This window comes from Theropithecus gelada, chromosome 5 (genome assembly GCF_003255815.1).
Source record: "Theropithecus gelada isolate Dixy chromosome 5, Tgel_1.0, whole genome shotgun sequence".
In the NCBI taxonomy this organism is placed as follows: Eukaryota; Metazoa; Chordata; class Mammalia; order Primates; family Cercopithecidae; genus Theropithecus; species Theropithecus gelada.
The window spans coordinates 24,050,875-24,074,224 of record NC_037672.1 but is presented as its reverse complement, the minus strand read 5'-3'; the positions used below and the strand labels follow the sequence as shown (position 1 = coordinate 24,074,224).

The 23,350-nt window shown below is 40.4% G+C and overlaps 1 long non-coding RNA gene across 1 annotated transcript in view; it reads right to left on the bottom strand.

Annotated features, from left to right (window-relative positions):
* Positions 1-4,707: 4,707 nt before the first annotated feature.
* LOC112625106 overlaps positions 4,708-23,350 on the bottom strand; it is a 46,907-nt gene continuing 28,264 nt past the window's right edge. The window contains exon 2 of the long non-coding RNA XR_003119524.1: positions 4,708-5,722. This is a non-coding gene — a long non-coding RNA (uncharacterized LOC112625106). The remainder of the gene's footprint in view (positions 5,723-23,350) is intronic.

The following is a 23,350-nucleotide window of genomic DNA, read 5'->3' as shown; positions in this document are numbered from 1 at the left end:
AAATCTTCTGTTGTAGTGAAATTGGCAACTCAAAGATATAAGCCAGTTCCCGGTAACAACATGCTGTAGTTGGAGGTAGGAGTACTGGGACTCAAATCTTTGGCAACTTGATATTGGGAAACTCTGAACTGTTCCCTTTCAATTCTCTCCTGGGCAAAATGTAAATAATGGTTTCTGCTTCACTTACTGTCCAGAATTCTTTAGGCAGTTATATCTGCTAACAGTTTACATTGTTACCATATTCAAATGAGATCATCAAAAGGCATTATCTCTGCACATGACCTGTGTAAACTGTAAATATACAATTGGTGATTAAAATTCTTACTTTTTTATTTTTTAACTCAGGTTGGTTTGAGGAAAGCAATGTTTTTCAGTTTTTTGGTTAAACTTTTCCAGAGGAGTTTGAAACTCTTCCCTGCACCTACCCTAGAGTTTATCCACAGCATCGCATGTTTATTGACATCAACGAGGAAGCATTTCAAAAATGTCTTGCCCTAAGCAATTGAATTGTATGTAATCTCTGGGGGTGGAGCAGTCAAAAAACTCCCCAGGTGATCCGAATGTGCAGCCAGGGCAGAGAAACACAGCCTCAAGAAATGATTTTCCAGTTTAACACCTGAAGTTCAGCCAGAAAAACTCCTAAGCATTACAACTGTTCCGGGTGGGCAGGTAGTGGTTTATCCAACCTCCCTCTCACTTTCAGGAAGGTGGAGGCTGGAGCCATTCCTGGTGCTTGGACAGGTGGATAGAGGATCTGCCTCTGCCATTACAAAATGCCACTGCCAGCATTTAATATTTTCAACAGTAGTAATAAAATCACTTTTTATAATTGAAGTGCTTCACAGATTCCAGAGTGCTTTCAAATGCATCGACTCATTGAAATAAATTTACTTTGCCCCCACCAATACAAAGAAACAAGTGCTTTTTAATAGGAATTTTAGAAAGTATAGAAAAGCTGAAAGAAGACATCAAAAAATCTTCCAAATGCCATTACTTAAAGACAATCATATTTTGTAAATTTCTAATTTTTTAACAAATTAGTTAAAATTTTTATCATAAAATTATGCATGTTTGTTGTAAAAAAAAGTTAAATACCAAATTTATAGAGCAAAAAATGAAAGTCCCTATCCCCCCTCCAACCCTTCACCTATCCCAACTCCTACCCCACCTTATTAAATTACACTCTTCAGAGTCAGATGTTGTTAATAGTCTTTGTTTGTCCAATTTAGAAGATTTAAATTTTTTTTTTCATTTTTTAAAAAGTTTCCATAGGTTATTGGGGAACAGACGGTGTTTGGTTACATGAGTAAGTTCTTCAGTGGTGATTTGTGAGATTTTGGTGCACCCATCACCTGAGCAGTATATGCTGCACCCCATTTGTAGTCTTTTATCCCATACCCCCTTTCTACCCTTTCCCCCTGAGTCTCCAAAGTCCATTGCGTCATTCTTATGCCTTTGCATCCTCACAGCTCAGCTCCCACTTATGAGTGAGAACATACGATGTTAGTTTTCTATCCCTGAGTTACTTGACTTAGAATAATAGACTCCAATCTCATCCAGGTCACCGTGAATGCCATTAATCTATTCCTTTTTGCGGCTGAGTAGTAGTCCATCATGTATACATACCACAGTTTCTTTATCTGCTCATTGATTGATGGGCATTTGGGTTGGTTCTATGGTTTTGCAATTGCGAATTGTGCTGCTATAAACATGCGTGTGCAAATATCTTTTTCATATGATGACTTATTTTCCTCTGAGTAGATACCCAGTAGTGGGATTGCTGGATCAAATGGTAGTTCTACTTTTAGTTCTTTAAGGAATCTCCACAGTGTTTTCCATAGTGGCTGTACTAGTTTACATTCCCATCAGTCATGCAGAAGTGTTCCCTGATCACCACATCAATGCCAACATCTACTATTTTTTGATTTTTAGATTATGGCCATTCTCGCAGGAGTAAAGTGGTATCACGTTGTGGTTTTGATTTGCATTTCCCTGATCATTAGTGATGTTGGGCATTTTTTTGTATGTTTATTGGCCATTTGTATATCTTCTTTTGAGAACTGTCTATTCATGTCCTTAGACCACTTTTTGATGGGATCACTTTTTTTTTCTTGCTAATTTATTTGACTCCTTGTAGATTCTGGATATTAGTCCTTTGTCAGATGTATAGATTATGAAGGTTTTTTCCCACTCTGTGGGTTGTCTCTTTACTCTGCTGACTATTCCTTTTGTCATGAGAAAGCTCCTTAGTTTAACTAAGTCCCAGCAATTTATCTTTGTTTTTATTGCATTTGCTTTTAGGTTCTTGGTCATGAAATCCTTGACTAAGCCAATGTCTAGAAGGGTTTTTCCAATGTTATCTTCTAGAATTTTTATAGTTTCAGGTCTTAGATTAAGTCCTTAATCCATCTTGAGTTGATTTTTGTATAAGGTGAGAGATAAGGATCCAGTTTTATTCTCCTGTATGTGGCTAACCAATTATCCCAACACCATTTGTTGAAAAGGATGTCCTTTCCCCACTCTGTTTTTGTTTGCTTTGTCAAAGATCAATTGGCTGTAAGTATTTGGGTTTATTTCTGAGTTATCTGTTCTGTTCCATTGGTCTATGTGCCTATTTTTATACCAGTACCATGCTGTTTTGGTGACTATGGCCTTAGAGTATAGCTTGAAATCAGGTAATGTGATGCCTCCAGATTTGTTCCTTTTGCTTAGTATTGCTTTGGCTATGCGGGGTCTTTTTTGGTTCCATATGAGTTTTAGAATTGTTTTCTCTAATTCTGTGAAGAATGATGGTGGTATTTTGATGGGGATTGTGTTGAATTTGTAGATTGCTTTTGGCAGTATGGTCATTTTCACAATATTGATTCTACCCATCCATGAGCTCCTCCTCAACATAGTACTGGGATTCCTAGCCTGAGCAATCAGACAACAGAATGAAATAAAGGGCATCCAAATTGATAAAGAAGAAGTCAAACTGTTGCTGTTTGTTGATGATATGATTGTTTACCTAGAAAACCCTAAAGACTCCTCCAGAAAGCTCCTATAACTGATAAAAGAATTCGGGAAAGTTTTCTGGATACAAAGTTAATATACACAAATCAGCAGCTCTTCTGTACATCAACAGCGACCAAGCTGAGAATCAAATCAATAATGCAACCCCTTTTACAATAGCTGCAAAAAAAAAAAAAAAAAAAAAAAAAAAAAAAAAACTTAGGAATATACCTAACCAAGGAGGTGAAAGACCTCTACAAGGAAAAACTACAAAACACTGCTGAAAGAAATCATAGACAACACAAACTAATGGTCTTTACATACAAACACTTTCTGGCTTTTCCTTTCTTTGTGCATAAGTTTAAAAAGCTTCCTTTTTCATGGTTGTATTCTTAAAGTATATGCAACTTTTATTCAGTTTTACCTCAATGAAAATTATATCATAAGTTTTCTTAAGTATGATTTTTAATGGCTGCTTAATATCCTATTGAATATATGTATTATAATTTGCTTAATTATGTAGTGTTGAATAATTACTTTTTTCCTAGCTTTTGACTATTATAAATCCTGCAGTAACCGTCTTGCACATAAAGCCTTTTCTGTTCTATTTAGGCAAATTCTTTCTTTCTTTCTTTTTTTTTTTTTTTTGAATAGAGAAAGGGTTCTCACTATGTTGTCCAAGTTGGTCTTGAACTCTTGGCCTCAAGTGATTCTCCCACCTCAGCCTCCCAAAGTGCTGGAATTACAGGAGTGAGCCACCATGCCTGGCCTCTTTCCACAATTTCTCTAGATATATCCATACTCCAGGAGAGCATTCCTGGGTTGCGTTGATGATTCTTTCTGTGACCCTGGGAAGTTGGCTATGCAGGTACCTACCCATTGGATACTAACACAGGAAGGAGCATGGGTTTTGAGGGTCAGACAAACTTGTATTCAAATCCTAGCTTTGACCAAATGTGGTAATTCACACTTGTAATCCCAGCACTTTGGAAGGCTGAGACGAGTGGATCACTTTAGGTCAAGAGTTCAAGACCAGCTTGGCCAACATGTGAAACCCTATCTCTACCAAAAATACAAAAATTATCTGGGTGTGGTGGTTGCACACCTGAAATCCCAGCTACTTGGGAGGCTGAGGCATGAGAATCGCTTGAACCTGGGAGGCAAAGGTTGCAGTGAGCTGAGATCACACCACTGCACTCCAGCCTGGGTGACAGAGCAAGACTCTGTCTTAAAAAAAGAAAAAAAAAAAAAACAAAACTGGCTTTGCCATTGATTAGCTGTGTGACTTTGGAAAATAACTTAACCTCTCTGACTCTCATATTGTGCATTTGTGATACAAAGATAATAATGCCTACTTAATGGTGCTACTATATTATGAAGATGATTTTGTAAAGCACTTATGGAGATAACTTCCCTGAATTAACACAGAGTAAAAGATATTTCCTGTACTTCCTTGAAAACAACAATGTTGTGGGGACTTTTAAATAAAGTGTGGCTTATATACTGTAAGGTGCACATATTTTAAACACATAACTTGACGATTTTTAAGCATATATGTAAACCTAAGTAACTACAATTCAGATCAAGGAGAACATTTTCATCACCCAGAAAATTCTCTTATGCCTCCCACTTCCCCATCAGTAACCATTTTCCTTCTCAGAGGTAAGTGCTGATGTCTACCAAAATGGATTAGTTTTTTATCTTAACCTTTATTATTTTTTTCTTTTATTTCTTTAAATAAAGTCTCTGATAGATTTATTTCCCCAACAATTTTGTCATTAGGATAGCATTGGCTTTCACCTAGATGACAAGACTTTTCAGCACAAATATAAAGTTTTCTGTAAGTAGCAGTCCTATGCTGAATCCAAAACCTCTTATTTTGCATGTCATTCTTTCCTAGTCTTCAGTTGCACAGCGGAAGGGGAAAAGGGTGGAATTGCAGAGGAAGAGAGGGTGCTATTTTGTCAGGGACAATGAGAGTTCAACATGGCTGGGGAGGCCTCAGGAAACTTACAATCACGGCAGAAGGCGAAGGGGAAGCAAGGCACCTTCTTCACAAGGCTGCAGGAGGGGAAATCGTCAACCTTTATTTGAAGGAATCAAACAGTATATATTTCTGTGTTTCTGGTATCTTTTGCTCAATAATTATGTTTGTAAGATTTATCCATGCTGTTGTTTTAATAGTTTGTCCTTTTATATTGTGTCATATTTCAAGCTCTGAACATCCCAACATTTGTTTATCTATTCTGCTGTTGATGGACATTTGAGCTGTTTCCGGTTTGGATCTATTATGAACACTTTGGTGCATATCTCTAGTGGACACAGAACACTCATTTTTTGGGTATATATACCTAGGAGTAAAATTGCTGGGTCATGGGGTAAGTGAATATTTAGCTTTGGTAGATATTTCTATTATCGTCTATGAAAACAGATTTCAAAAAGTTGAAGTCGGTCAGGCGCAGTGGCTCACATCTGTAATCCCAGCACTTTGGGAGGCCAAGGAGGGTGAAATACCTGAGGTCAGGAGTTCAAGAGCAGCCTGGCCAAGGTGGTGAAATCCTGTCTCTACTAAAAATATTTTTTAAAATTAGCCAGGCATGGTGGCAGGCACCCGTAATCCCAGATACTCAGGAGGCTGAGGTAGGAGAATCGTTTGAACCTGGGAGATGGAGGTTGCAGTTGTGAGCCGAGATCGTGCCACTTGCACTCCAGCCTGGGCGACACAGCAAGACTGTCTCAAAAAGAAAAAAAAAGTCGCTTAATTATTTATTTGATAAATGGTAAGTGCTACCATGCATCAGCTACTGTCCTAAGTCCTGAGTTGGGGAAGTTCCATGGTTAGTCAATTCAGAGAATCAAAGACGTTAGGGACCACTTTTTCTTTTTACCCTCTTTAGAGTGTTTTAGGGCACTGAACTTCATCTCCTTATTCCTACCCTCATGGTCTTAAGATGGTTTCTGCAGTTTCAGGTATTATATTAATATAATTACAAGGTCTCATCCACAAACAAAAAGCAGGTGAGGAGGAGGGGAACAGTTCTCCTTGTGTGTGTGTTTTATTTTGTTTTTTAATCAGAAAACTTTCTCATAACTCCCCAGCAAGCTTTCCCTGTGGCCCCATTGGCTGGGTTGGGTAATATGCTCATGCCATAGCAGCAAAGTCTGGAGGAAGAGTTTCCAATGACTGGGTGCGATGGCTCATGCATGTGATTCCAGTACTTTGGGAGGCTGAGGGAGGAGGATTGCTTGAGCCCAGGAGGTCAAGGCTGCAGTGAGCCGAGATAGTGCCACTGCACTCCAGCCTGGGGTGACACAGTGAGACCCTGTTTCAAAAATTAAAAAAAAAAAAGTTTCCAGCATTTTCTTTCATTTTGAGTTTCCAGCATTTTAAACTTCTTTAATAAGAAGCATGTTCAGCCAGCAAAGAAGAAGAAAAATGGTTACAGACAAGCAACCAACAGCATCTGCCAAAGCTATTTTATAGCTGTTTAAACCTAGGTAAGTAACTTACTCACTTTCTGGCTTTTCCATCAGAAAAATGGGAACAATAACAATTGCTTTAAAGATTAGGATCAGTATTAAGTGGAAAAAAAACGTGTGATGTGATAGGTATCAAATAAATGCTAATACCCTCCCTTCATACTATTCCCACTCCTATGGTGCTTAACATTTGTGATTTCATCAATTGTCCAAATGAAAGACCAATTGAGAAAAGTGAAGAGAAGAAACTAAGAGAATGTATTTCATGTTGTGATATGTGTATGTAATTTATAAATTATATGGCTAGAGAAATTGTAGCTTATTATTTTAGGATGCAAAATAGAATGTGGAAATCTGAATCAGTTACAGGGAGATGTATTGCAGTTAAATGAATTGTTTTGCTTCACAAATACATGAAAAAATAGAGTCATCTGAAGGATATTGGATACCAAATGGACTTTATTTTTAACTGTTTGTTTTAATAGCTCATGAAAATATGGTGGTGCTTTTATGGCTGCAATGAATTTTAGGAATAGGAGACTTCACTGCAGCTTTCTAGCACTAAATCTTTTTAGCAGAGACATAAGAGACTTAGTATGCTGGTATCTCTCCATGCATCCTGGTGGTCAGTTCCTCCTCTGCTGCTATTCATGCTTTTCTAAACACTGGAGGCTGTGAGGATGGGTGGAAGGGGTGACAATTTTAAGAGTTGGTGCCTAGGAAAGTCGTATCATCTCTCATGAGCTTCATTTGCTTTTCTTAAGTTGATTCTCTTGATTGATTCACTTTTTTTTTTTTTTTTTTTGAGACAGAGTCTGTCTCTTGTCACCCAGGTTGGAGTGCAGTGGTGCAATTGTGGCTTACTCAGCCTTGACCACCTGGGTTCAAGTGATCCTCCTGCTTCAGCCTCCTATGTAGGTGGGACTACAGGCCTATGCCATGTTACCTGATTATTTTATTACTTTTTGGTAGAGACAGGGTCTTGCTATGTTGCTCATGCTAGTCTCAAACTCCTGGCCTCAAGAGATCCTCCTGCCTCAGCCTCCCAAAGGGGTTACAGGTGTGAGCCACCACACCTGGCCAATTCTCATTTCTTAAATACAAGCCTTTTCCTCTTCCTATGTAGGATATATGATGGCTTCCTTGGAATTGAATTTAAAAGGGGGAAGATTTGGGAGGCCAAGGCGGGAGGATCACTTGAGCCCAGGAGTTGGAGGTCATAGTAAGATATGATTGTACTCCTGCTCTTCAGCCTGGGTGACAGAGCAATACCTGTTTAAAAAAAAAAAAAAAAAAAGAAAAAAGATAAAAGGAAAAAAAAAGATAAAAGAAAAAAAGAGGGGAAGACTTTGTGGGTATATAAGATTATTTTATTTCGATATTAGAAATTCAGCTTAACTTCTTATCCATAAAAAGGGAATTGATGGCTGGTCAGGGTGGCTCATGCCTGTAATCCCAGCACTTTGGGAGGCTGAGGCGGGTGGATCATGAGATCAGGAGTTCAAGACAAGCCTGGCCAAGATGGTGAAACCCAGCCTGTAATACAAAAATGAGCCAGCTTGGTGGCGGGTGCCTGTAATCCCAGCTACTTGAGAGGCTGAGGCAGAGAATTGCTTAAACCTGGGAGGCAGAGGTTGCAGTGAGCTCAGATGGTGCCACTGCACCCCAGCCTGGGCATCAGAACGAGACTCCATCTCAAAAAAAAAAAAAAAAAAAAAAAGGAATTAATTAGCTCACACAACTGAAAATCTAGGTCATATTTGACTTCAGGAGTGGCTAGATCCAGGAGTTCCAAAGTGTCGAAGGATTCGTTTGCCTGTTTCCTGTCTTGCCTGCTTTCCTCTAGAGTGGCTTCATTCTCAGACAAACCAATCTCTAGAGGTGACAAAATACCTGCCACTAGTTTGTCTTCTTGGCAAACTCAGAAAAAAAATACCTTCTTTCTCCAATAGTTCCAGAAAAAGATGTCTATTCTGGAGGGCAAGGCTAAGGACAGGGCTGATTCTGAGCCAGAGGGCACCAGTACGTACAGGTAGAACAGCAGTTTCTAGTTGGCATCAGATGGGACAGTGCTTATGCTCTATCTCTTGTTAACCACTTTGAAGTAAGACATGGCAAACAACTTATCCTCTTGGGCTTTTGGTAAGTTTCATTTCATTTCAATCATCTTCATCTTCGTTTTTCCCTTACCTCTTTCTTTTGCCCTTCTAAAATCTCCGTAAGTGGGTGGGTGAGATTTGATCCTAATTGGGGTAACGTGAGGGTGATATAGTCATAGTGGTGGTGATTGTGCCTTTGGAAAGTGGGGCCTGGTTGTGCCAGTCCTAGTTTTCCACCACAAATTCCTTTGTCCCCTTTAGTTGTCTTAAAGAGCATGGGCAATAGAGCTGGAGCTCCTGGTCTTAAAACCAGGCATTTCAGCCCTGCCCTTATGAGCTGAGTGACTTTGAATTTCTAAGCTTATAAGGGTTTGCAGGGTTTTTTTTTTTACCTGTAAAATGAAGATAGCAACAGGGAATTGTTGAGCGAATTAAACAAATTAATATATATAAAATACTTACATGATAGACTCGATTTTTAATTACCTATATATAATCAGCTATGGGAAGGATGTATCTCCCCATCCCATTTGAAGTTAAACTTCATCTTTTTTTTTTAAGGCAGTATCTCACTCTGTCACCCAGCCTGGGGTGCAGTGACACAATCATAGCTCACTGCAGCCTCGACTATCTGGGCTCAAGGGATCCTCCCATCTCAGCCCCACTGAGTAGCTGAGACTACAGGTGCATTACCACCACACCAGGCTAATTTTTCAATTTTTTGTAGAGATGGGGTCCCACTATATTGCCCAGACTGGTCTTCAACTCCTGGCCTCAAGCAATCCACCTACCTTAGCCTCCCAAATTGCTGGGATTACAGGTGTGAGTCACTGTGCCTGGCCTTAGAAATTTCTTAAAGGAAGATTTACAAATGGCCAATAAGCACATGAAGATACTCAACCTCAATAGCCATCAGAGAAATGCAAACCAAAATCACAGTGAGATACCACATCATACCTACTAGTATAGTTATAATAAAAAAGCCAGATAGGTGGGGCGCTGTGGCTCATGCCTGTAATCCCAACACTTTGGAGGGCTGAGGCAGGCGGATCATTTGAGGTCAGGAGTTCGAGACCAGCCTAACTAACATGGTGAAACCCCGTCTCTACTAAAATACAAAAATTAGCCGGGCATGTGGTGGGCACCTGTAATTCCAGCTACTCGGGAGGCTGAGGCAAGAGAATCGCTTGAACCCAGGAGGCAGAGGTTGCAGTGAGCTGAGATCACACCACTGCACTCCAGCCTGGGTGACAGAGTAAGACTCTGTCTCCAAAAAATAAAATAAAATAAAATAAAATAAAATAATAAAAGCTAGATAATAACAAGTGTTGATCACTATGTGAAAAAATTAGAACCCTAAGTGCAATGTCTCACACCTATAATCTCTACACTTTGGGAGACTGAGGTAGGAGGACTGCTTGAACTCAGGAGTTTGAGACCAGCCTGGGCAACATAGTAAGACTCCCATTTCTGTATTTAAAAAAAATACATGAATGAATAATTAAAAAAAAAAGAACCCTTATATATTGTTGAGAGCATATAAAATGGTGCAGCTGCTCTGAAAAACTGTTCAACAGTTACTATAAAAACTGTCTGGGAAACTGTGTGGCAGTTACTCTGAAAGTTAAATATAGGTTAACCAAATGACCCATCAATTTCATTCCTAGATATAGACCCAAGACAATTGAAATGATATAAATTCGTATAATATTTCTGGGATGTAATCCTATTTGACCCATAAATTCTACCTCTGGTAATATAGTCTAAGGAAGTATATATTTTCTTGTTTTTTTTTTTGTCCCAAACTATCCTCAAACTCCTGGGCTCAAGTGATCATCCCACCTCATCCTCCCAAGTAGCTGGGACTAGACTAATGGCAGGCACCACTGCACACAGCTCTAATAAAATATATTCAGACAAGAGTGCAAAATATATGTATAAGATGTTTATTGATGTATTGTGTAATAAATTTGGAAATAACCTCAAAGATCTATCAATAAGAGATAAGTTATGACACAGTTTCTATTAGGCAGTGGAATACCTAGCATTTATTTAAAAGGATTTTGTTGATAGCTGGGTGTGGTGGCTCACACCTGAAATACCGTCACTTTGGGAGGCCAAGGCAGGTGAATCTCCTGAGCTCAGAAGTTTGAGACCAGACTGAGCAACATGGCAAAACCCAGTGTCTACCAAAAATACCAAAAAAGAGCCGGGCGTGGTGGCAGGCACCTGTGGTCCCAGTTACTTGGGAAGCTGAAGTGGGAGGATCTCTTAAGCCTGGGAGGTGGAGGTTGCAGTGAGCCGAGATCATTTCACTGCACTCCAACCTGGGTTACAGAGTGAGACCCTGTCTCAAAAAAAAAGAAGAAGAAGAAGAAGATAAGGGCAGGCGCAGTGGGTCACGCCTATAATCCCAGCACTTTGGGAGGCTAAGGTGGGCGGATCACTAGAGGCTAGGAGTTCGAGACCAGCCTGGCCGACATGGTGAAACCCCATCTCTACTACAAATACAAAAATTAGCTGGACACGGTGACTGGTGCCTGTAATTCCAGATACTTGGGAGGCTGAGGCAGGAGGATTGCTTGAACCCGGGAGGCAGAGGTTGCAGTGAGCCAAGATCATGCCACTGCACTTGAGCCTGGACAACAGAGTGAAACTGTGTCTCCAAAAAAAAGATAAGAGGATTTTGTGTTACTGGACTGATGAACCTTTTACCCTGTAATTTTTATCTTGTTTGGAGATGGAATGAACAGACTAGGACAAACATCTGCTTTTCTTATTCACTCACCTCTGGGTCCACTTCCTAGAAGATACCACATATTTGAAGCAACAAAGGAGAATGTACAATGTTTGCAAATTCCTTTTCTACAGTTCCTGGTTGTTGGAGGCTATGTTGAGTTGCTTTCTATGTTTCTATTTGACAATTGGGGGTGAAAGATTCCCTTCAGTGTCCCAAATGAGAGAAGAGAATTGTGATTGGGAGTGGCCAAGGTTCACAATTTCAGCCTGGAGGAAAGTTAAAGAGGTAAGGGCAGCTCCCACCTTGGAAAGACAATCTCCCAGGCCTGCAGAAACAGACCTGCAGGATACCAGAGGCCCCTTGTCTACTCCCACATCACTGAGAGAGCTTCCCTAACTTGAGGCTCAGCAACATTTGGTATCCTACATTTAGGCAGAGGGTTGCGAACAGTAGGGGCAAATGCTTGAACTCTGCTTAGCATTGAGTGGTCTTTGCTGCTTTTGGTCCTGAAATTTCTACCATGTTCCAATGAATCTAAGTACAATCTAGTCCCGGGGTCAGGGTGGGGTAGCCAGCCTAAATTTTGGGATTTTTGTTGTTGTTGTTTGTGTGTTTTGAGACAGAGTTTCGCTCTTCTTGCCTAGGCTGGAGTGCAGTGGAGCGATCTTGGCTCACTGCAACCTCCACCTCCCACGTTCAAACGATTCTCCTGCCTTGGCCTTTCAAAGTGCTGGGATTACAGGTGTGAGCCACCATTCCCGGCCTTTGATAGTTCTTAAGGTATCTATTTATTGAAAGGAAAGATGTCCATGATGTTAAGTAGAAAAGGAAAGCTGACTACATTAGGACATAGATATGTTCATATGCTGGACCATATTCACATGTGTATCAAAACATCACATTGTACACCTGAAATATATGCAATTTTAAAAGCTGAAAAAGAGTATGTGTGTATATATATATACACACACACACATATATATACACACATACATATACACATATATACACACATATATATACACACATATATACACATATATATACACACACACATATATATAGTGATTTCTATTTTTTGTATTAAAAGCATACAAGTTGTTTGTATAGAGAAAACATTTTGATGGACATATATCCAGCATGGTAACAGTGGCTGTTGCTGGGTGGTGTGTTTTGGAGGTGATCCTTTTTTTCTTTTGTATTCTTCACTAGCATTTTATTTTTATTTTGCAAAGAGCATGTATTTTATAAACAGTAGAAATAAAACTATTTTTTAAAAGATGCCAATGTGAGAGGGTCAGGTAGATACTATTGGCCTCAATAGCTGCACTTCGGAGCTTGACAGATCAACAGTGACACGTAGAAAATCACATAACACAGGGTAGTTCCTGATTGCAGGGCACAGGGCGCTACTTTCTGCCCGATAATTTATCTCTCACCAGATGTTTGTGGTCATGTCTCCTCCTGCATTATATCGAAGTTAAAGGAATGTCAGAACCTGGTCTGCTAAATGGAGGATTGCTATGGGCTGAATTGTATCCTGCTCCTTCAAATTCATATGGTGAAGTCCTAACCCATAGTACGTCAGAATGTGGCCCTATTTGGAGATAGGGACTTTACACAGGTGCTTAAGTTAAGATGAGGGTATGAGGGTAGCCCCTAATCCAATCTGACTGGTGTCCTCTAAGGGAAATTTGGATATACAAAGAGACGCCAGGGATTAACCTACCCAGAGGAAAGGCCACGTGAGGACACAGCAAGAAGGTGGCCGTCTGCAAGCCAAGGAGAGAGGCCTCAGAAGAAGCCGAACCTGCTGACACCTTGGACTTCCCAGCCTTCAGATTTGTGAGAAATAAATTGCTGTTGTTTTAAGTCACCCAGTCTATGATATTTTGTTATAAAAGCCCTAGCAAACTAATACAAGGATATTCATCATTCTATGTTTTTGTGCATTGAAATGTATAAATATTTCAGCCTCAATATTTTCACAGATGCTGTCTTTTTTGTCTCCATTCAGAGTAGCTTTCTTCAACAAATATTTCATAAGAACAACTTCATAATATAAATTGTCTCTATTTATGATTCCACACAATTATGGGCTTCCACAATTTCATTTTATTCCAGTACAGAACATAAATTTATCTAATTAAAAATAGGTGCTTCAGCAAAAGATTCATCCTGCAAGTTGAGATATTCTAAAATGCAATTACAGAATTTCAGCATTAATATTGTATACTATTTGAGGGCTTATTGTTTAATTTGTTCAGTACTCACTGTGCTTATGAAAGGATAAACTTCAAGTTTCTCTGTTTGCAAATCATTTTTCCAATAACCGCATTTTAGTATTTCATTTGACAAATACTTTGATTAAAACTTTTTATAAGCATATGAAAATGTGCTCAACTTTATTATTCATCAGAAAAATACCAATGAAAACTCCAGTGAGATACCACTACACACTAGAATGGGGAATCATGAAGATTGACACTACCAAGTGTTGGCAAAGATAAGTTGCAACCGGAATTCTCAGATGTTGCTGTAGGAACACAAAATGGTATAGTAGCTGGGGCCATGGCATTATGTTATAAAGGTAAATTCATTATGGCTGGGTGCGGTGGCTCATGCCTATAATCCCAGCACTTTGGGAGGCCAAGGCAGTGGATCACCTGAGGTCGGGAGTTCGAGACCAGCCTAACCAACATGGAGAAACCCCATCTCTACTAAAAATACGAAATTAGCCAGGTATGGTGGCACATGCCTGTAATCCCAGCTACTAGGGAGGCTGAGGCAGGAGAATCGCTTGAACCGGGTAAGCGGAGGTTGCAGTGAGCCGAGATCATGCCATTGCACTCCAGTCTGGATAACAAGAGCGAAACTCTGTCTCAAAAATAAATAAAGTTAGATTCATTATCATACGATCCAGAAATTCTACTTCCAGATATTTACCCAAGAGAAATAAAAACATATGTCCGAACAAAAACATGTACATGATAGTAGGGTGTGGTGGTGGATACCTGTAATCCCAGCTACTCAGGAAGCTGATGCAGGAGAATCGCTTGAACCTGGGAGGTGGAGGTTGCAGCGAGCCAAGATCGCGCCATTGCACTCTAGTCTGGGTGACAGAGTGGGACTCCATCTCAAAAAAAAAAAAACAAAAAAAAAACTCACAACAAAACATATACATGAGTGTTTATAGCAGCATTATTCATAATAGCCCCAACTAGAAACAACACAAATGTCCATCACTATTAAATGGATAAACAAAGTGTGATATACTCATACCACAGAAAACTATTCAGTAATACAAAGAAAGGACATAATACAGACAATAACATGGATACATCCTAAAAATATTATGTTAAGAGAAAGAAGTCAATCACAAAATATTCTATACTCTGTGAATCTACTCATATGAAATTCTGTATTACGTAAAACTATAGGGACAGAAAGAGAATCAATGGTTGCCTGGGGCCAGGGTTAGGGGAGATAAGTGAATATATACAAGTATGAGAAAACTTTCTGGGGTGAAGAATTGCACCATTTTTTGATTTGGTTAAATGATTAGATACAATAACCAAAATTTACCAACCTGGACACTTAAAATTAGTATAAATAGGCAGGGCATGGTGGCTCACGCCTGTCATCCTAGCACTTTGGGAGGCTGAGGCAGGTGGATCACGAGGTCAGGAGTTCAAGACTAGCCTAGCCTGACAACATGGTGAAACCCCATCTCTACTGAAAATACAAAAATTAGCTGGGCACAGTGGCAGATGCTTGTAATCCCAGCTACTCGGGAGGCTAAGGCAGGAGAATGGCTTGAACTGAGGAGGCAGAGGTTGCATTGAGCCAAGATCGCGCCATTGCACTGTAGCCTGGGCAATACAGTGAGACTCTGTCTCAAAAAAAAAAAAAAATTAGTATAAATATTACCTTGATAAACAAAAAGGAGAAGGCAGTTTCCAACCAATTTTGAACAAAATACAACCAAAATTAAGAGGACTTGTTTGTACAAAGTTCAGTACAATGGTTGAATATCTATATTGGTTTATAAAATAGATTTTAAAAGGCTTAAACATTTTTAAACATCAGACTGATGACAGGTAGCAGAAAGAAAACATATAATGCCATATTGAAATATGTTTTTATATTCAATGTCAACATTGTCACATGATTTTGTAATCTAGTTATTCTCTGCCTATGTAAAAATATTTGTAGATATTGGCAATTACAGTTTTTTTTTTTGTTTTTTTTTGTTTTTTTTTTTTTTTGAGACAGAGCCTTGCTCTGTCCCCCAGGCTGGAGTGCAATGGCACAATCTCGGCTCACTACAACCTCTGCCTCCTGGGTTCAAGCAATTCTCCTGCCTCAGCCTCCTGAGTAGTTGGGATTACAGTCACCTGCCACCAAATCTGGCTAATTTTTGTATTTTTAGTAGAGACGGGGTTTCACCATGTTGGTCAGGCTGGTCTTGAACTCCTGACCTCAGGTGATCCGCCCACCTCAGCCTCCCAAAGTGTTGGGATTACAGGCATGAGCCATCGCGCCCAGCCCGGCAATTGCGGTTTCTTTTTGATAATTAAAAGAATTATTTTTTGAGAGTTTGAATATAATTATAAATTTTGTGTGTACCAAATCCAAATGCAAGTAAATCTCTTTAGTAAGAACACTACTTTTTTCAAAATGTGTATGTATGTTATCAACACAAACATTAGTCAATTTTCTTTAGCATTGAAATTTTTATGTTTTTAAGCTGGAGTCTTACTCTATCACCTAGGCTGGAGTGCAGTGGCGTGGTCTCAACTCACTGCAGCCTCCACATCCCAGGTTCAAGCAATTATCCTGCCTCAGCCTCCTCAGTAGCTGAGATTACAGGGACATACCACTATGCTCATCTATTTTTTTTTGTATTTTTTTGTATTTTTAGTAAAGACAGGCAGACTGGTCTTGAGCTCCTGACCTCAGGGGATCCACCCACTTCGGCCTCTCAAAGTCCTGGGATTACATGCGTGAACCACCGTGCCTGGCGTGAAAATTTTAATTTATTATAGAATAACAGTCATAATGATTTCATACATTAAACCTTCAAGAGAATAAACTTCAAAAGCTTTACTTTGATTCTATGCACTGGATAGAAATAATTAAATAATTACTAGACTGAACTGGTTTTCTATTTGAAGCTGATGGCAATGATATACAATTAGCACCATTCAACCGTAAAAATTTTTCTTCATCATGTATACTGCTATCACTTTTTCTATATACACAATAAAAAATGGGGGGAAAATGAGCAGAAAAATGAATGTTGTTTGATCTAAAAGCCATGCGTCATAGAGTGACAGATAAATCCACCTTTTGCAGCTGCACATGTTAACAGTCAACTTTAGGCACAGACTTAAAATAACTTCTAGCTTTAGAAACAGATGTTGATGTTTCTTCAAAAATTTGTATTTATGGCCAGGCATGATGGCTCACACCTGTAATCCCAGCACTTTGGGAGGCCAAAGTGGAGTGATCACTCGAACTCAGGAGTTTGAGACCAGCCTGAACAACACAGAAAAAAAAAATAGCCAGGCATGGTGGCACACACCTGTGGTCTCAGCTGCATGGGAGACTAAGGCAGGAGGATCACTTGGGCCTGAGAGGTCAAGGCTGCAGTGAGCTATGTTCATACCACTGCACTCCAGACTGAGTGACAGACTGAGACCTTGTCTCAAAACAAAAACAAAAACAAAAACAAAACCCAAAAACCTTTTGTATTTATTCATATTATCAGTGATATAATTACAGCCCACATGGTGATGTAAATATTGACATGTTATGTGCAAGTATCCTATCATCGTTAACTTTCTTAGTTAACAGATACTCATTACTTAATTTTTCATTCAATACACGCTTTGCAATTCTCAAAGGGGTCAGGAAAAGGAATGGATTATTATTGGTCATTCTTCAGAATTAGGGGGAGAGTTGTCCTTTCTAGATATGCATCTCATGACTACTAGATGAGATCATGAAAGAAGCTAGAAGTACAATGTGGAGGTTTTCCAAACCCATCCCAGTTTATCTTTTTGGTGAGGTGAAGTTTTAGTGAGGTGAAATGCAAAGATTTTAAGCGTATTCCTCATACAGTTTTAACAAAGGTATATGCCCGTGTAACCCGTACTCAAATAAAGCATAGAATGTTCTCATTACTCCAGAAAGCTCCTTCATGTCCCCTTCCAGTTAATTCCAACCCCTATAGGTTACCTGTGTTTTTTGTTTGTTTGCTTGTTTGAGACAGGGTTTCACTCTGTTGCCCAGGCTGGAGTGCAGTGGCATGATCTCAGCTCACTGCAATCTCAAACTTCCATAGCTCAGGTGATCCTCCTGCCTCAGCCCCTCAAGTAGCTGGGATTACAGATGCATGTCACCATGCCCAGCTAGTTTTTGTATTTTTAGTGGAGACAGGGTTTACTTATGTTGCCCGGGCTGGTCTTGAATTCCTGGGCTCAAACGATCCACCTGCCTCAACTTTCCAAAGTATTGGGATTATAGACATGAGTCACTGTGCCCAGCCTATAGGTGACTCGTGTTCTGATTTCTATTGCCACGCATTTGTTTTGCTTGTTTAAAAACTGTACAAAAATGGAATTATACAATATAAATTCTTGTGAGTTTGGCCTTTTTTTAATCTCCTCAACATTATGAAGTAAGATTCAACTACAGTATTGCATGTATCAATACACTGGTTTGTCCTTTTTTCTTTTTCTTTTTTTGAGACAGAGTCTCACTCTGTCACCCAGGCTGGAGTGCAGTAGTGTGATCTCAGCTCACTGCAACCTCCACCTCCCAGGTTCAAGCAAATCTCTTGCCTCAGCCTCCTAGTAGCTGGGATTACAGGTGCAAGCCACCACGCCCAGCTAATTTTTGTATTTTTAGTAGAAACGGGTTTCACCACGTTGGTCAGGCTGGTCTCGAACTCCTTACCTCGTGATCTGCCCACCTGGGCCTCCCAAAGTGCTGAGATTACAGGCGTGAGTCACTGTACCTGGACCTCTTCTTTCAATTTTTACACTGCTGAGTGGTATTCTGTTCCATGCATCTATCACTATTTATTTATCCATTTTCCTACTGATGGATATTTTTCTTCAGTGGTTAATACTTTTTGTGTCCTTTCTAAAAAGAGTCATTTTTTTTTTTTTTTTTTTGAGACAGAGTCTCACTCTGTCGCCCAGGCTGGAGTGCAATGGCGCGATCTCGGCTCACTGCAAGCTCCACCTCCCGGGTTCACGCCATTCTCCTGCCTTGGCCTCCAGAGTAGCTGGGACTACAGGCGCCTGCCACCACTCCTGGCTAATTTTTTGTATTTTCAGTAGAGACAGGGTTTCATCGTGTTAGCCAGGATGGTCTTGATCTCCTGACCTCGTGATCTGCCCGCCTTGGCCTCCCAAAGTGCTGGGATTACAGGCGTGAGCCACTGTGCCCGGCCATAAGAGTCATTTTCTTAAAAGTGTTACCGGATGAGCATAAGTTTTTAATTTTGATGGAGTCTAGGGTATCAATTTTGTTTTACAGTTAGTGCTTTTGTGTTCTAAGAAATCTTTGCTTACTCCAAGGTTGCAAAGACATTGTTCTATGTTATTTTCTAGAAGCATTATAATTCTAGTTTTTATACTTAGAAGAATGATCTATCTCAAATCACTGTTTATTAGTAATGTGAGGTAGGAATTGGAATGGTTAATTTTTATCTACATTAGGCAACTTTTTTGAGCCTAATTTACCCCCTCTACAAAGGGATTAAAGGCTACCTCAGAGTAGAATTGAACATAAAGTTATTAATATTAGCATTTAGCACAGAGTAGGTGTAGAATAATGTAGTTCAATAAAGATCATCTTATATTTTTGTGGATCTCTTGAATGTCCTACAATAGTCCTGCCCATTTTCTCGTGGTCCTTTAAAAGTATAACACCCTCAATTAGCATGAACACAAGTAATCCAAACTGGCACTTCATGTAAATTCCAGTAGCTCTTTGAGCAAGTATGATCTTCATTTTGAAGATGATTAAACCGGCTGAGAAAACATAAATAACTTGCCCAAGGAAACAGTTAGTAAGTGGTAAGTGGTATTCCAAATTAGGTCCAAGTTCAAAGCTCACGTCATATTCACCGTATTCCTTTGACTCTTTTTTTTTTTTTTTTTTTTTTTTTGAGACAGGATCTCACTCTGTCACCCAGGCTAAGGGGCAGTGTGCCATCATAGCTCACTGCAGCCTCAAATGCCTGGGTTCAAGCGATCCTCCTACCTCCGCCTCTGGAGTAGCTGGGACTACAGACATGTACCATGACACCTGGCTAATGCCTTTGACCTCTTCATTGGGCCTGACATTCGTGTTAACACGATCCTTTGGAGTCATCTGGACATTTCTGTGATAAGCACTTAGAGATAGCCCTCATTTTCAGCCTGTTTGAAACATCGTTTTCCTGGTGCATCTTCTACCACGATCATGATGCTCTGTCAGCAGTCTGCAAATGAGCCTCGCGTGTCTTCCCCACACCTTAGTCTTCTCCATTTGGTCACACTCCTCTCTGCTATCCAACCGTGATTCACACCCAGGGAAGTACAGCCCTCCAGGGAGGGGGTGTTTTGGACCTGCTGCACTTAGTGGGCAGGGTTCAGGGATTCTGAACATCATACCGTGCAAGGAGCAGACCCACAAAAGGAGTCCTTCAGCGCAATAGGCCAATAGTATACCTTCCCTCCCATGTTTGACTAACTCCTGACTGTCTTTAGGGACCCATTTTCCTCTGTGAGGCTTTCTCTGCCCAGCTAGGCCCCAAGTCATCTCTGCCTCTTGAATGACAATCTGCTAACGCCACCTCTGCTGCTCCTTTGGAGATTTCAGTCCTGTGTTTTCTGGTTTCCTTCTCTTCTGGGTGCCTTTCTGTTGAAACACATTGAAGGCACTCTGGCTTCAGGAAGCAAGTCTGCTTACTCACCTATCTAGCACTTCATGAGTGCAATGCTTCATTTGCTCAGTCATTCAGTCAAAAAAATGATTTAAAAAGGCCTCAATCAGTAGAGCTGTAGGAATTTCTTCAGGGGTTGTAGGCAGAGAGACGTGAACAGAGGCCTTTGTACAGAATGAGTATAAATGTGTATGCTATTGATGCCTATGAGAGGCCTGGGAGCAGGGACGGATGCAGGGGAAGGCTTCAGCCATGGCTGACCCTTGCATAGAGCTCAAGGCAGCAACAGAGATATGAGAGAGCCGAAACCGCCTGTCAGCACTCAATTCTGCACTGGCAGTCCCTGTGATTCATGCACCAGGCCATTAATTCAGTAAGAAGCCGCTCAATGGGCAGATGAACAAAAACAGGAGGCCCTTCTGAGAGCCATAAATTCACTCTCCTAACAGCTTTATATACTTGAAAGTGAAGGGTATTCCAGGAGCACCGTGGAAACGACTCAGAGACTCAGTTTCTAACAGAAAACCAGGAAATTCTATTCTACTGCTAACAAATTGAGGACTTACTTTGTCAAGGTGGCTAGGTTGGCACAGAGATGAATAAAAAGCCAGGGTTTACTCTTTCGGGAGTTCAAAAACTGGTATTTTTCCTCCTCCATTCTACTTTTTCCTCCTCCGCCTCCATATCTAATCCTAAGAACTATTCCCTTAATACCCTTGTATGAATCTGTTTTCACGCTGCTATAAAGAACTTTCCGAGACTGGGTAATTTATAAAGGAAAGAGGTTTAATTGACTCACAGTTTCCTATGGCTTGGGAGGCCTCAGGAAACTTACAATCATGGCAGAAGGGGAAGTAGGCATGTCTTGCAAGGCAACAGGCAAGAGAGAGGTTGTGTCAGTGCAAGAGAAACTACCATTTGTAAAACGATCAGATCTCATGAGAATTCACTCACTATCACAAGAACAGCATGGGGGAAACCACCCCCCATAATCCAATCAGTACCCACCAGGTCTCTCCCTAAACTCCTGAGGATTGCAAGTCAACATGGGATTTGGGCGAGGACACAAAACCTAACCAGATCAACCCTCTCCAGACTCCCCCCTCTTCTTCACCCCTCTGCAGCTGAAAGGCTTTCCTAATGTCTGCATGGGTGGTCTCAACACTCCTTACCTGGTTTCTCTCACTACCCCTGCCCCATATTCTGTTTCAGCATCACACACTGGCAGATTCATGTTTCCAAAAAAGCAATCTAATCCTATCGCTTAGTAACTTATATAAAGCCCTTTACTGATGCTCTGTTGTTTTAAGGAGAAAATTCAGACCCCTTACCAAAGCCCTTCCCCATCACGGCTCTGTTTGCCTCTCCGGCTTTTCGTCAATTTAAGTCTCCAGTCCAGACAAAGTCTGGTTCCCAGACCTCTATGCTCCTGCCTGCTGCTTCTTCCCACTGTGTGTCCCAGCCCCTTATTCTGCCAACTGTGCTTTCAAAATGCAGCCTGGGCGCTATCTCCTCCTCCTCCTCCCGCTCTTGTCCCGATTGAAGGTTGCCTCCTACGTGTGCTTCCACCACCCCTACCCATTCTCACTTGTCACATGCACCATATCTGACTCCTTGTTCTTCTCTCCTAGCTGACTTTGATTTTCTCAACTAAACTTCAAGAACTAGATCTGATTCATTGTTGACTGCTCAGCACCTAGTAGAGCACCTGGCACCTGCTAGGTACATTATAAGTGTTTGCTGAATGTATTTGAATGAGTGCCTACGCAAGGTCATAATAAATGAGACAAGAATGGCTTATTCAGAGATGCCTGTAATGCACATTTATCTCTCCGTGGTCCCTGGGTTGCTTCTAATACTGCACTTGGAAAAGTTGTGATGGGTAATTGAATGTCTCATTGTTCTTGAATGATGTATGGGAGTGGTATGATCTTAGAAGAGAGACAAGGTTTGTTATCTTTGGGGAAATCAAATTATAAGTCTCCAATATAATTCTGTCACACAAACGATACAAACATTCATGTTCAAAGTAATATACACATCAAAGATCTATAGGATGTAGGATGAATATTTTGGTTAAGTACTTGAGTTTGAAACATCATGTGTATTTTATTGTCATTTTAAAAATGTTTTTACTTCTCTCTTTTTTTAATAGAGATGGGGTTTCACCGTGTTGGCCAGGCTGGTCTTGAACTCCCGGCCTGGGATCCACCTGCCTTGGCTTCCCAAAGTGCTGGGATGACAGGTGTGAGTCAGTATGCCCGACTGAAACATCATGATTTTATTAAGCAATCTACCTTGCTTTTGAAACACTTTTACTTATTTGGTGGCTCCAGACATCCTTTGGTATGTGGCTGCCACTCTTTACCTTTGTCTTCACATGACCTTCTCCTCTTCTGCTCTCAATAAGGATACGCTATTGGATTTAGGTAATGACCTAGGTAATCCAGAATGATCTCATGTTGTGATACTTAATTACATCCACACCGACTCTTTTTTCAAATAGAGTCACATTCCTAGGCGCTAGAGATTGGGGTGACCATATTTTTGTGGGGGAGTGGTAGCACAATTCACCCCATTGCTGAAAATACATTTATAAAAGCCATTGGGATGAAATTCCAAGAGTTTTCAATGATCATTTTATCTTAGTTATAAATTACTATTTTGAAGTGCTCCAGAGGAGTCTTATTTCCTCTATTTGGAAGGGGCTGCTACTGGATGAGCATTGAGTATCAATATTGCACGGGGACGCCACCTACTGGTTGTTAAGATTCACAACTGATAGACGTTGGCGGTCACACCGAGTAGAATAACATGCAACAGCACAGTTAATAAACTTGATTACATGGAACCACATTTTTATTAGCACATTGAAAATATAGAATGGCTATTCAAATACAGCTCCCTTCCCTCTCTGAGCCTCAGTTTCTTTACCTACAAAGGTGAAGATTTCCTCACTCATTCCTTCATTTATTAAGACACGATTATTTGGGTATCCACAGGGTGATAGTGGCTGGGACTGCAATAAGCCTCTTACAGATTATTTCTCTTCATAGGTTTGTTGTATGGATTAAATGCAATAATTGAAATAAAGGG